The sequence below is a fragment of the Coregonus clupeaformis genome, chromosome 37 (genome assembly GCF_020615455.1).
Source record: "Coregonus clupeaformis isolate EN_2021a chromosome 37, ASM2061545v1, whole genome shotgun sequence".
In the NCBI taxonomy this organism is placed as follows: Eukaryota; Metazoa; Chordata; class Actinopteri; order Salmoniformes; family Salmonidae; genus Coregonus; species Coregonus clupeaformis.
The window spans coordinates 7,737,954-7,749,392 of NC_059228.1; positions in this window are offsets into that span (position 1 = coordinate 7,737,954).

Consider the following 11,439-nt stretch of genomic DNA (forward strand, 5'->3'; position numbering starts at 1 on the left):
TTAGGTCACACCCCCTGACCTATAGCACTACTGCCAGCACTTAGATTTACCATTGCTTTAGGTTTGTTAAAATAGAGCCCTGTATGTCTGTTTTCATGTTATTCAATAAATCTGTCATACTGCTGATAACCTTTGCCTTCAAGAGAATACTTGACCTCTGTCCATTTGGACAGTTATGCAACTGCCTTTTGCTTAATATTGATGGTTCACTACTTAGAGTTGGTAGGATATGCACACCATGGAACTTGTTGGTATACTGTATGAATGTTATTGAGCACATTCCTTACCTGTGACCAAGGGAGTGATTTTGAACCATTAAGTTAACTGTGATTGTTAGCCACTGGGCCTAGTGTATTAAAACAAACTATAAAAGTGCAATCCCTGACCCACCCCATCATAAATACCACAAAACCACAGTTAACCATTGCCCATATTCACAAAACGTCTCAAAGTAAGAGTTCTGATCTAGGATCAGGTCCCCCCTGTCCATATGATCTTATTCATTATGATCTAAAAGGCTAAACTGATCCTAGATTAGCCTTCCTACTCTGAGATGCTTTATGAATGCAGGCCCAGGGTTTTTATAAAGAGATGGTGTAAGCCTGATAATGGGATCCTTGGATTAACCATTGGAATCTTGGGTTGAATAATCAAATTATCTTTATTCTAATAATATAACTCAATGAACAGTTCTAATAATGTAATTCAGATAGTGAAGATAAGAATGTATTTGTCTCTCAATTATAAGACAGACTTGCTATCAATACCCCCTTTCATGCCCATCGTTGATGACATACGCTAATGCCCCCACCCACTGGTCAGACACTTGTTTAATCAACGTTGTTTCCACGTGAACCAACATGGAATAGACGTTGAATTGACGTCTGTGCCCAGTGGGTACCCATCAAATGCCCTTCCTTGTGCATGATCAGTTCCTTTGTATACCCTCTCAGTGCCCCTGTCCTTTGCACACACTCAGTTTCACCGCACGTGCTCAGTGTCTCTGTTCTTCTGCACACCCTCACTGGCTCTGAATACAATAAAGGCTGAAGTATCTGTGGCATGCGCCTGGTAGCCCCCGCTCAGCAGCTCAGATTGCCTCTGACACATACTGGAGTTTGAGGAAAATACATTTACACTTATGTCCCAGTCTGTATTGGGTAATAATGCCATTCTTTGTGAATAACTTATGATCGTTCAAAAAATGCATCGTTCTTGTGTCTATGCCTATCAGCTTATACTACATCTGAAATATAGTATTGGTCTGTTCATTTCACGGGACGGGACATTAATAACACCACTACAGCAGTAAACTGAAAGTGTCTATTTTGTCTATTTAGGTAATGACTGTTCTATAGGTCCTGTGGTCCTTTTGAGTGTTCTTGAGTGCACTGGACAAGTTAGGACAGGTACACCCCCCCCCCACCACCCCCCCACCCAAAATATCTCACTTTTTGTTTTTTGTGCAGGTCCTTCTTCATGCATCTACGTGTATATGGTAAATTACCGGCCCTGGGAAGTGAACACCCAGCGTCTCACAGCTCCTGCTGGAGATGAATGTAGGAGATAGGATGCACTAACAGTAATGCTCAGCTGGTAAAGCTCAGCTGGTAAAGCTCAGCTGGTAAAGCACGGTGCTTGTAACGCCAAGGTAGTGGGTTCGATCCCCAGGACCACCCATACACAAAAAAAAATATGCACGCATGACTGTAAGTCGCTTTGGATAAAAGCGTCTGCTAAATGGCATATTATTATTATTATTATTATAATGGACAGCTGCATGCTGAGTCATGTTTAGGAGTCTATATCAATGGGTGAATATCACAGAAGCCTAATAAGGGGAGGATAATAATAATATTGGCTGGAATGGAGTTAATGGAAACCATGTGTTTGATCCCATTCCATTTATTCTGTTCCAGCCATTACTATGATCCTGTCCTCCCCAATTAAGGTGCCACCAGCCACCTGTGGTGAATATTGCCTACTCCCCAAATAAGACCACTGCTTATGGAATGTAACCTACTACAGTATAAACAGCAGATGCTGCTTTTTTTTCTCCATTTAATTCAATAGTACTATAATCTCCAAGGGGCAATTACAAAGGCATTGTCAGTGCATGGCAACAACATGGAATAAGGGATATTCATTTGGAGATTTAATATATTCATTTAGGTTAAAAGCATATTTTGTTGCTCAAATATTTCCATACCTTTTTTAGTCAATCCTGTCTGAGACAGAGTAATCTCATTTTGTGATATGAAACATAAAACAAACAGTTTTTGTAGACTGTGCATGACTTTCTCAGATAACACAAGTCCGTGGTTAGGATAGAAGGACTGAAAAGTACCAAGTTTAATAAACGTGTCTGTGAGCTGGCAGCTGGAAGCTGCCATGACTGCTAATGAACTGTTGAGCCCTCTGCCTGAGTCGAAGTGGCTGAGGAGACAATACCAGATGTCCCAGGCATATTGCTTTACTGCGAGTGAAACCACACAATACAGCGATCTAAAGCAGATGAGGCATACATGGAGAGAGTCTGATGAAGTTCAGGGTGGACAAAATGTGAAGACTCCTGAACTGGCAAGATGGTGGATATGGCCTACTAATTTTGAATGTGAGTAATTGATGGATTTCTGTTTGAGATTACCTGATGGAACAAGTGATACCAGCAGTTGTGCTTTACGTCAGGAAGGAATTTAGGGAGAGACTGCAGAAACAAAATGATCAAATCAAACTGACTTTGAAGATTCCCATGGTTATTTTTCTCCATCCTTATTTACTGACCATACTGATAAGAGGGGGGGGGGACTTCTGTAAATACCAACAGGAATGACACATGAGGTCCCCATGGACATCCTAGCATGCTTGCAGAGAAACAGGAAGCCTCAGTATGATCATATCAGGGATAACTCGACACAAATGTATTTCTGGAGGGTCCATAGAAGGGTCAACTTAACCAAAACAATGTTTTTGGTTAAGTGGACTTTTTTGGGGGGTTGAAGGCCTGGCATAGCCTGGTCACAGATCTGTTTGTGCTGTCTTGGCAACAATGAACATAATATACCACTAACAGATGTAGGAACAGCCCACTGGGCACAGATGTCAATTCAACGTGTATTCCACATTGATTCAATGCAATCAATGTAAATCAAATTGTATTTGTCACATGCGCCGAACACAACAGATGTAGACCTTACAATGATATGCTTACTTACAAGCCCTTAACCAACAATGCAGTTTTAAGAAAAAGAAGTGTGAAGTAAAAAATAGATAAGTACAAATAAAAAAGAAAAGAAAATAATGTGGAAACAACGTTGATTCAAGCAGTGTGTGTGCCCAGTGGGAGGCCTGACAATAGTTCGTCCAACATCTCAATATCAACAAAATTCCTAAACTGAAGAATGTTAGAAGAGCATGTTCCCTGAGACAACTTTAACATATATCTAATGAGAACCAGACTCTGCTTGGGGCCAAGAGTTTACAGGAGTAAATCACCACCCCTCTCTGCAACAGCTTACCAGCTTCCAGATTTCCATGGTTCTCTGAGTGAGGGCTAAAGTCAGGGCCTTGGTTTGGCCTCACTGTGACACTAGCCTGAAGCCTCACTTAGCCTACTGCACTGTCACCACTCTACAATACCAGCAAGACGATCCTGCCAATTCCCATGGAAAAATAGCAGTTATGGACTGGTACCACTGGACAACCACAGTCATTCTTATGGAATGGCTCAGTCCTTCATTTCACAGATTACTACTGTATTTCTCTTTTCTCTTGTGGATGTGTGCCAGACATCACTATGCCATCTTATACTGAACAAAACTATAAACGCAACTTGCAACAATTTCAAAGGTTTTACTGAGTTCCAGTTCATAAAAGGAAATCAGTCAATTGAAATAAATTCATTAGGCCCTAATCTATGGATTTTACATGACTGGGAATACAGATATGTATCTGTTGGTCACAGATTCCTTAAAAAAAGAGGCAGGGGCGTGGATCAGAAAACCAGTCAGTATCTGGTGTGGCCATCATTTGCTTCATGCAGCGTGACACTTCGCATAGAGTTGATCAGGCTGTTGATTGTAGCCTGTGGAATGCTGTCCCACTCCTCTTCAATGGCTGTGCGAAGTTGCTGGATATTGGCGGGAATTGGAACACGCTGTCGTACACGTTGATCCAGAGCATCCCAAACATGCTCAATGGGTGACATGTCTGGTGAGTATGCAGGCCATGGAAGAACAGGGACATTTTCACTTTCCAGGAATTGTGTACAGATCCTTGTGATGGGGCTGTGCATTATCATGCTAAAACATGAGGTGATGGTGACCGATGAATGGCATGACAATGGACCTCAGGATCTCGTCACGGTATCTCTATGCATTCAAATTGCCATTGATAAAATGCAATTGTGTTCGTTGTCTGTAGCTTATGCCTGCCCATACCATAACCCCACCGCCACCATAGGGCACTCTGTTCACAACGTTGACATCATCAAACCGCTCGCCCACACGACGCCATATGGTCTGCGGTTGTGAGGCCGGTTGGATGTACTGCATTGTGTTGTTTGACAAACCTGCACATTTTAGAGTGGCCTTTTACTGTCCCCAGCAGAAGGTGCACCTGTGTAATGATCATGCTGTTTAATCAGCTTCTTGATATGCCACACCTGTCAGGTGGATGGATTGTCTTGGCAAAGGAGAAATGCTCACGAACAGGGATGTAAACAAATTTGGGCACAATTTGAGAGGAATAAGCTTTTTGTGCGTATGGAAAATGTCTGGGATCTTCTATTTCAGCTCATGAAACATGGGACCAACACTTTTTACATGTTGCTTTTTATATTTTTGTTCAGTGTACATTAGTAGCAATTAGCATAGTGAAGGACTGTCAGTAAGAAAGCTGAGATAAATGGTTTCCTTCTCAGATTTAAGTCAACAGCTGCCACTGATCACATCAAAACTGTAACTACAGTAGTACAGTAGTACAATATTCTATTGTACAGTAGCTCTACTACAGTAGTAGATAGATATAGGTCACAATGTGTGGTCTATTGGCCAGCTATAAGATGGCAGATCACCATGCAAATCATTTTGGGATATGGCCGCAAAGCAAGATAGTGTTTATTACCCACAATGCCCTCCTCTCTCCAGACACTCTTACAACTCTTTGCTCCTCTATGTTCACTTTTAGAGAATTGACCAATAACCACATTGTGTTGGTCCCTCCCTAAGTACAGTACAGTGGAGAACATTGTGAAATGTTTACTTTCAGCCTGAGAATGAATGTGCACATTAGGTCCTCCAGTAACAGAGGCCAGGGTGCAGAGCTGGCCTTCCGTAGCTGGCCTCAAGCCTATATACATTTACAAACTGTACATTTAAGAAAGACAGAGAGAACACATTGCACATGTAAAATAAATCCTAATTTATTCAGGAATGTCACCATAATTCTTAGTATATATTTTTGAAAGCATATTGCCCTGAACCGCCAGAGAGTAGAGATTGTGGGGGAATGTTATATTAGGCTTAATCTCTTGGCATTGCTGGTCTCTTTTAAAGAGATCCATCCCCAAAACCAGACACTATAAACCAGATCGTACTGTAGATCAGCACTCCTACTCTGAGTTGCTTTTTTAAATACGGGCCAAGGCTCTTTGTTATTGTTTCTAACTTTCCCTCTTTTCCTCCTGTAGTCTGATAACAATGTGCCCACACTGGTACAGGTGTAAACATCTGCGTCTTCACAGGATATTGACTAACTGATGCTATTTCCTATCTGTATATAGCAACAAACTGCAGGAGAAATAGAGAAGGGAAACAAACACTGGCGCTTGTGAATGAACAGAGGTTCATTAGGTTTTCAATTTTTTTACGTTAGGGAGTAAGAGAAACATAAGACATGGTGGAAGAAATGTGTCAAATGTGCTGACTAAAATTAGACGTTGAAAGGTAGGAAGATAGCGAAATCCTTTATCAAAATGGAGGCAGGTGATGTTTTTTGCAAGATGAAGACATTAATGGACATTTTAGTTGAACTAAAGAGGCCGTGTTGAAATCAAATGTTACTTGTCCTATGCTTCGTAACCAACAAGTGTAGATTAACAGTGAAATGCTTACTTACAGGCCCTAATATACACAATGAGTAATGATAACTTGGCTATATGCACGGCAGTGGCGGTCAGTGATGTTTAAGATGAGGGAGGATGATAAAAAAATGTATGAGCACGGCCTTATTTGTATTACAGCATATTGGATGACTGTCAATTATATTCCATTCACACAGCTCAATGTAACAGCGATAGGTTTAGGCTACTACATGATACTCGAATTTTCCCTATACCTATCATGTGGTTGCTACTTTCTAGCCTATGAATAAAAGTTTACAACATAGGTGCACAGATTGAGAGAACAAATTGAGTAATCAAGGTGACAGACAGTGAGACATTCAATACCGCCTTGCACACTCTTGCCTGCATCTAGCTGATCTGGGGTGTAATCATTAGTCCAACAGTTGCAAACAAGAGTTTCTATTGGACAAATTCAGGTATATTTATCCCTGTTTCATTCCGTTTGCTTCCGTTTAAGAAACGTTTTTAAACAGAATCGGCGGAATGAATACACCCCTGATCACACCCAAACACAATTCACTTTCATAGCAACCACATACAAACAGCATGATCATTTTGCTCGTTGTAGAATTCCTATATGTACAGTATATTTATTATTATTATTATTATTATTATTATTATTATTATTATTATATATATATATATATATATATATATATTTTGCTAAACAGGTGGGGCTCAAAACAGGTGGGGCTCTGCCACACCTGCCCTGAATGGCATGTCGCCACTGGTGGTGTCAAAAAAGTTGAGCATCTCTTTATTACTGACAGACCTCTCCCCATCTTTACAACAGGGCACAGCCGTAAAAGAGATCCAGGTCTCAGTCTGTTTTTCCCTGTTAAAATAAAGATTTAAAAAATATATGTATATGCACACACCAGTTTTCCATTATTATGATTTTAGATTTTTTTGAAACAAGTAATTTTTTTCATTCCACTTCACCAATTTGGACTCTTTTGTGTATGTCCTTTACATGAAATCCAAATAAAAAATCAATTTAAATTACAGGTTGTAATGCAACAAAATAGGAAAAACGCCAAGGGGGATGAATACCTTTGCAAGGCACTGTATGTCTCCAGGGCTTTCACCTCGTCGACAGACACCTCGGTGCTGTAGCGGATACCTGAAACATACAACATGACAGAGTTAGTGGTGTGAAACCTGTGATGTCAGACGGCTGAAAAAAAGTAATGTTCCCATTTTCATTCTTTAGCTAGAGTAGGTGTGTATGAGAATATTAGGAAAATGGTATACCTGAACTTTATACATGATGAAAACAATATGCCTAATAAGTTGCTGTACAGTAAAACAAGTGAAATGTGTACACTATGCACTATTTAAAACCAGAGAGCCCACTCCTACATTAGCTTAACAGTTTGGTATTTTATTCTCCAACATAAGAGGTGGACTAAAGCAATTAGCCTACACACACACAATCACAAGCTAGGTGGTATTTTGTGCCCTAACCAGTCTCAGAACGGCAGAGCCACTCTGATAATGAAATGTACTTTTTAGAGGAGTATGAGGGGGAGAGAAAATGAGGGGTATCTAAAGTTACCACGTCTAATGCAGGTTAGCCCTCGTCTATGCCAGCCCAGTCTGTTCTGGAACAAGACCACATTTTTGTACAAAATCCAAACACTCCATTTCATACTAGGCCTCTCGTAGTTATCACAGGTAGTCAGTTTCACTGCACAAAATGGTTGCAGTTGCCCAGCGTCAGAGTCACAGCAGGCAAAATTTCCTTTCGTAGGATAGCCGGAGGCAAAGTCATTATTTGCCGTCAAGTGATTGGTTAAGCATTCTTGAGTGTGTGACATCAATACGAGGCCTTTACCAAAACAATTGCGGACAATTTCTCTCCCCCCGGATCTAAAACCAGTAGTAACCACCAACTTCAATGACAGTGATCTTAAAATTAAAAGACATCTAATATTCCCGCATCCCAATAACATTGTCGCCAAGGAGGGCTTGTTAGCTAGCTATAGGGTTTGAGTCACCTCAGCCGTTTTCTGCATCTAGACTTGGGAGCTCATGGGCATAGACATGTCACATAGCCTTCAGGAGCCAGCTGGTTAGATATGATTCCACCATGGGCAACAACTAGTTAGTTTTCACCAAAATATGTTCAACTTATAGCTAGTTTATCCAGTGTCTGGACTTGAACCCGATCGAACATCTCTGGAGAGACCTGAAAATAGCTGTGCAGCGACGCTCCCCATCCAACCAGACAGAGCTTGAGAGGTTCTGCAGAGAATGGGATAAACTTCCCAAATACAGGTGTGCCAAGCTTGTAGCGTCATACCCAAGAAGACTCGAGGCTGTAATTGCTATTGTGTGTAGATTGATGAGGGGGAAAAAACAATTTAATCAATTTCAGAATAAGGCTGTAATGTAACAAAATGTGGAAAAAGTCAAGGGGTCTGAATACTTTCCGAATGCACTGTATCTTAAAAAAAAAGACAGAGGCTTTGATCAGAAAACCAGTCAGTATTTGGTGTAACCACCATTTTCCTCATGCAGCACGACACATCTCCTTCACATAGAGTTGATCAGGCTGTTGATTGAGGCTTGTGGAATGTTGTCCCACTCCTCTTCAATGTCTGTGCGAAGTTGATGGATATTGGCAGGAACTGGAACACGCTGTCATACACGTCGATCCAGAGCATCCCAAACAGCTCAATGGGTGACATGTCTGGTGAGTATGCAGGCCATGGAAGAACTGGGACATTTTCAGCTTCCAGAAATTGTGTACAGATCCTTGCAACATGGGGCCGTGCATTATCATGCTGAAACATGAGGTGATGGCGGCGGATGAATGGCACCACAGTAGACCTCAGGATCTCATCACGGTATCTCTGTGCATTCAAATTGCCATTGATAAAATGCAATTTTGTTTGTAGTCCGTAGTTTATGCCTGCCCATACCATTACCCCTCCGCCACCATGGGGCACTCTGTTCACAACGTTGACATCAGCAAACCGCTCGCCCACACAACGGCATACCATCTGCCCGGTACAGTTAAACCAGGGATTGATCTGTGAAGAGCACACTTCTACAGCGTGCCAGTGGCCATCAAAGGTGAGCATTTGCCTACTGAAATCGGTTACGACGCCAAACTGCGGTCAGGTCAAGACCCTGGTGTGGACGACTAGCACACAGATGAGCTTCCCTGAGACTGTTTCTGACAGTTTGTGCAGAAATTATTTGGTTGTGAAAACCCACAGTTTCATCAGCTGTCCGGGTGTGTTGTAACTTAAATGGATGACAGAGAATGTTTACAGTTAATTAATTGAGCTGTATCTAAATATATTTTTCTTTTACAGTTATTTACATATGTACAAGAGTTAGAATTCATGTGATGGAGATTGAGAGAACTATGTACATATTTCTGTTGTATTGGTCAGTATTGGATTACGCAATTGACTGCAAGTACCAGAATGCCCTGCGACAGGAAGTGGAAAAAAAACGAGAAAGCGGCAGTTATGTAAAAGTGACAAGTGATTATCCTGGCTGTCGCTGGCAACTTTCTTTTATTGTTTTGTAGAATCTAAAGTGGTAAAATGAAACATGAACAAGTAGTATTACTAAAAATAAGCTTTCATCTTACAACCGACGTCCCAAGTCATTACTTTGAAGATAGTTATTCTATATTTTTGGTGCCGAAACTCGGGAGTATGAGCTGCGATGAATATCAGAGGGATGAAGCGGCTAAAATGGCTGAGGAGGAACGTCGGCATGAAGCAGAAAGAATGAGACGAAAGCGGGGTACCATTCGAGGTGCCACAACACGGATTTCTTACTAACTGTAAGTCGCTCTGGATAAGAGCGTCTGCTAAATGACTAAAATGTAAATGTAAATGTAAAATTTTGAATCAGATTGACATGGAAATAACCCAGTCAAATCGGGATACCGATCACTTGAGTACATTGTTGGAATTGCTGCCAGCTAAGGAGGACAGCTTGTTTGAACTTGATCGTGGAATTGAACAGTTAACTCCGTTGGACGGATTGGAGGCGGAGATTGCATGCACAGAGGATTACAAAGAGCACGTTATCATGCTGAAGAGCCGTGTACAATGAGTGATAAAGAGAAAAACTGACCTCAATCCACTACCAGCACGGGTGAGTGATGCTAACTCAAACAGATCACAGAGACAAACAGTAAGGCTACCAAAGTTGATTTTTGAGAAATCCGAAGGAGATGTCATTATGTGCCAGTAGTTTTGGAGCCAGTATGAGACTGCTATTCACAACAATGTTTCACTGTGCAATAAAGAGAAGTTTACCCGACTGAAAACGTATCTCAATGGACCAGTGGCAAAGTTAGTCGCAGGACTGATGTTAACAGACAGTAAATATTATGATGCAATCACTCTGCTCAAGAGCAGATTTGGAAGGAAGGATCTTGGGATTAGTGCGCACATGTCTAAACTGCTGAATCTCAATCCTGTGAAGAAATCCTCTACATAAATGAATTGAGACAGCTTTATGATGAATGTGAAATTCAGATTAAGAGCTTGGAATCACTGGGTGTAGTGTCAGAAACCTACGGAAGCCTACTATGCCCAATCTTACAGCAGATGATTCCAGAAGACATAGCTCTTGACTATTGTTGTCAGAGGGGAGTAGATGATGAATGGAAAGTGTCTGAGATAGTCAGTTTCCTACAGAAGGAGGTTCAGAGCAGGGAGATAACACTACAAATGACAAGATCATGCAACCAACAGAAAGAGAGCAAACCATGGAACAAGTCATGCTCCTCCAATGAAATGAAAACAAAAAGACCCAACGTGCCATCTGCTGTGGCACTGCACACAGCCAGCCAGAAGGAAAAAAACTGTCGATTCTGTGATAGTGCAGACCACAAATCAGAAAACTGCCCAGACCACGATATTGCTGCACGCAAAGAGAAACTAAAGAAAATGGGAACATACTTTGTGTTTTTAGGACAGAAACACATAGCAAAATTCTGTAAAGTCAAAGACATGTCCTGTGCAACATGTGGAAGCAGACATCACATTGCTGTGTCTATCGGTAAGAGGAGTGAGGTGCAACCTCCTACTGTTTCTGCAGATGCTGTTGCTTCCTCAGTTATTCCCCATTCAGTGAAGATGAAACCAGATGGACAGAACACTGTGTTGCTACAAACGGCAAAGGCATGGATAGAAGGCCCATCAGGCAGGAAGATAGCTCGTAGCTTACTAGTTGGAGGCAGTCAGAGAAGCTTTATACATGAAAACCTTGTTAAGGGCCTGAAGCTACCAGTAATCAGACAAGAGGCATTCACTCTTCACATGTTTGGCTCCTCTGCT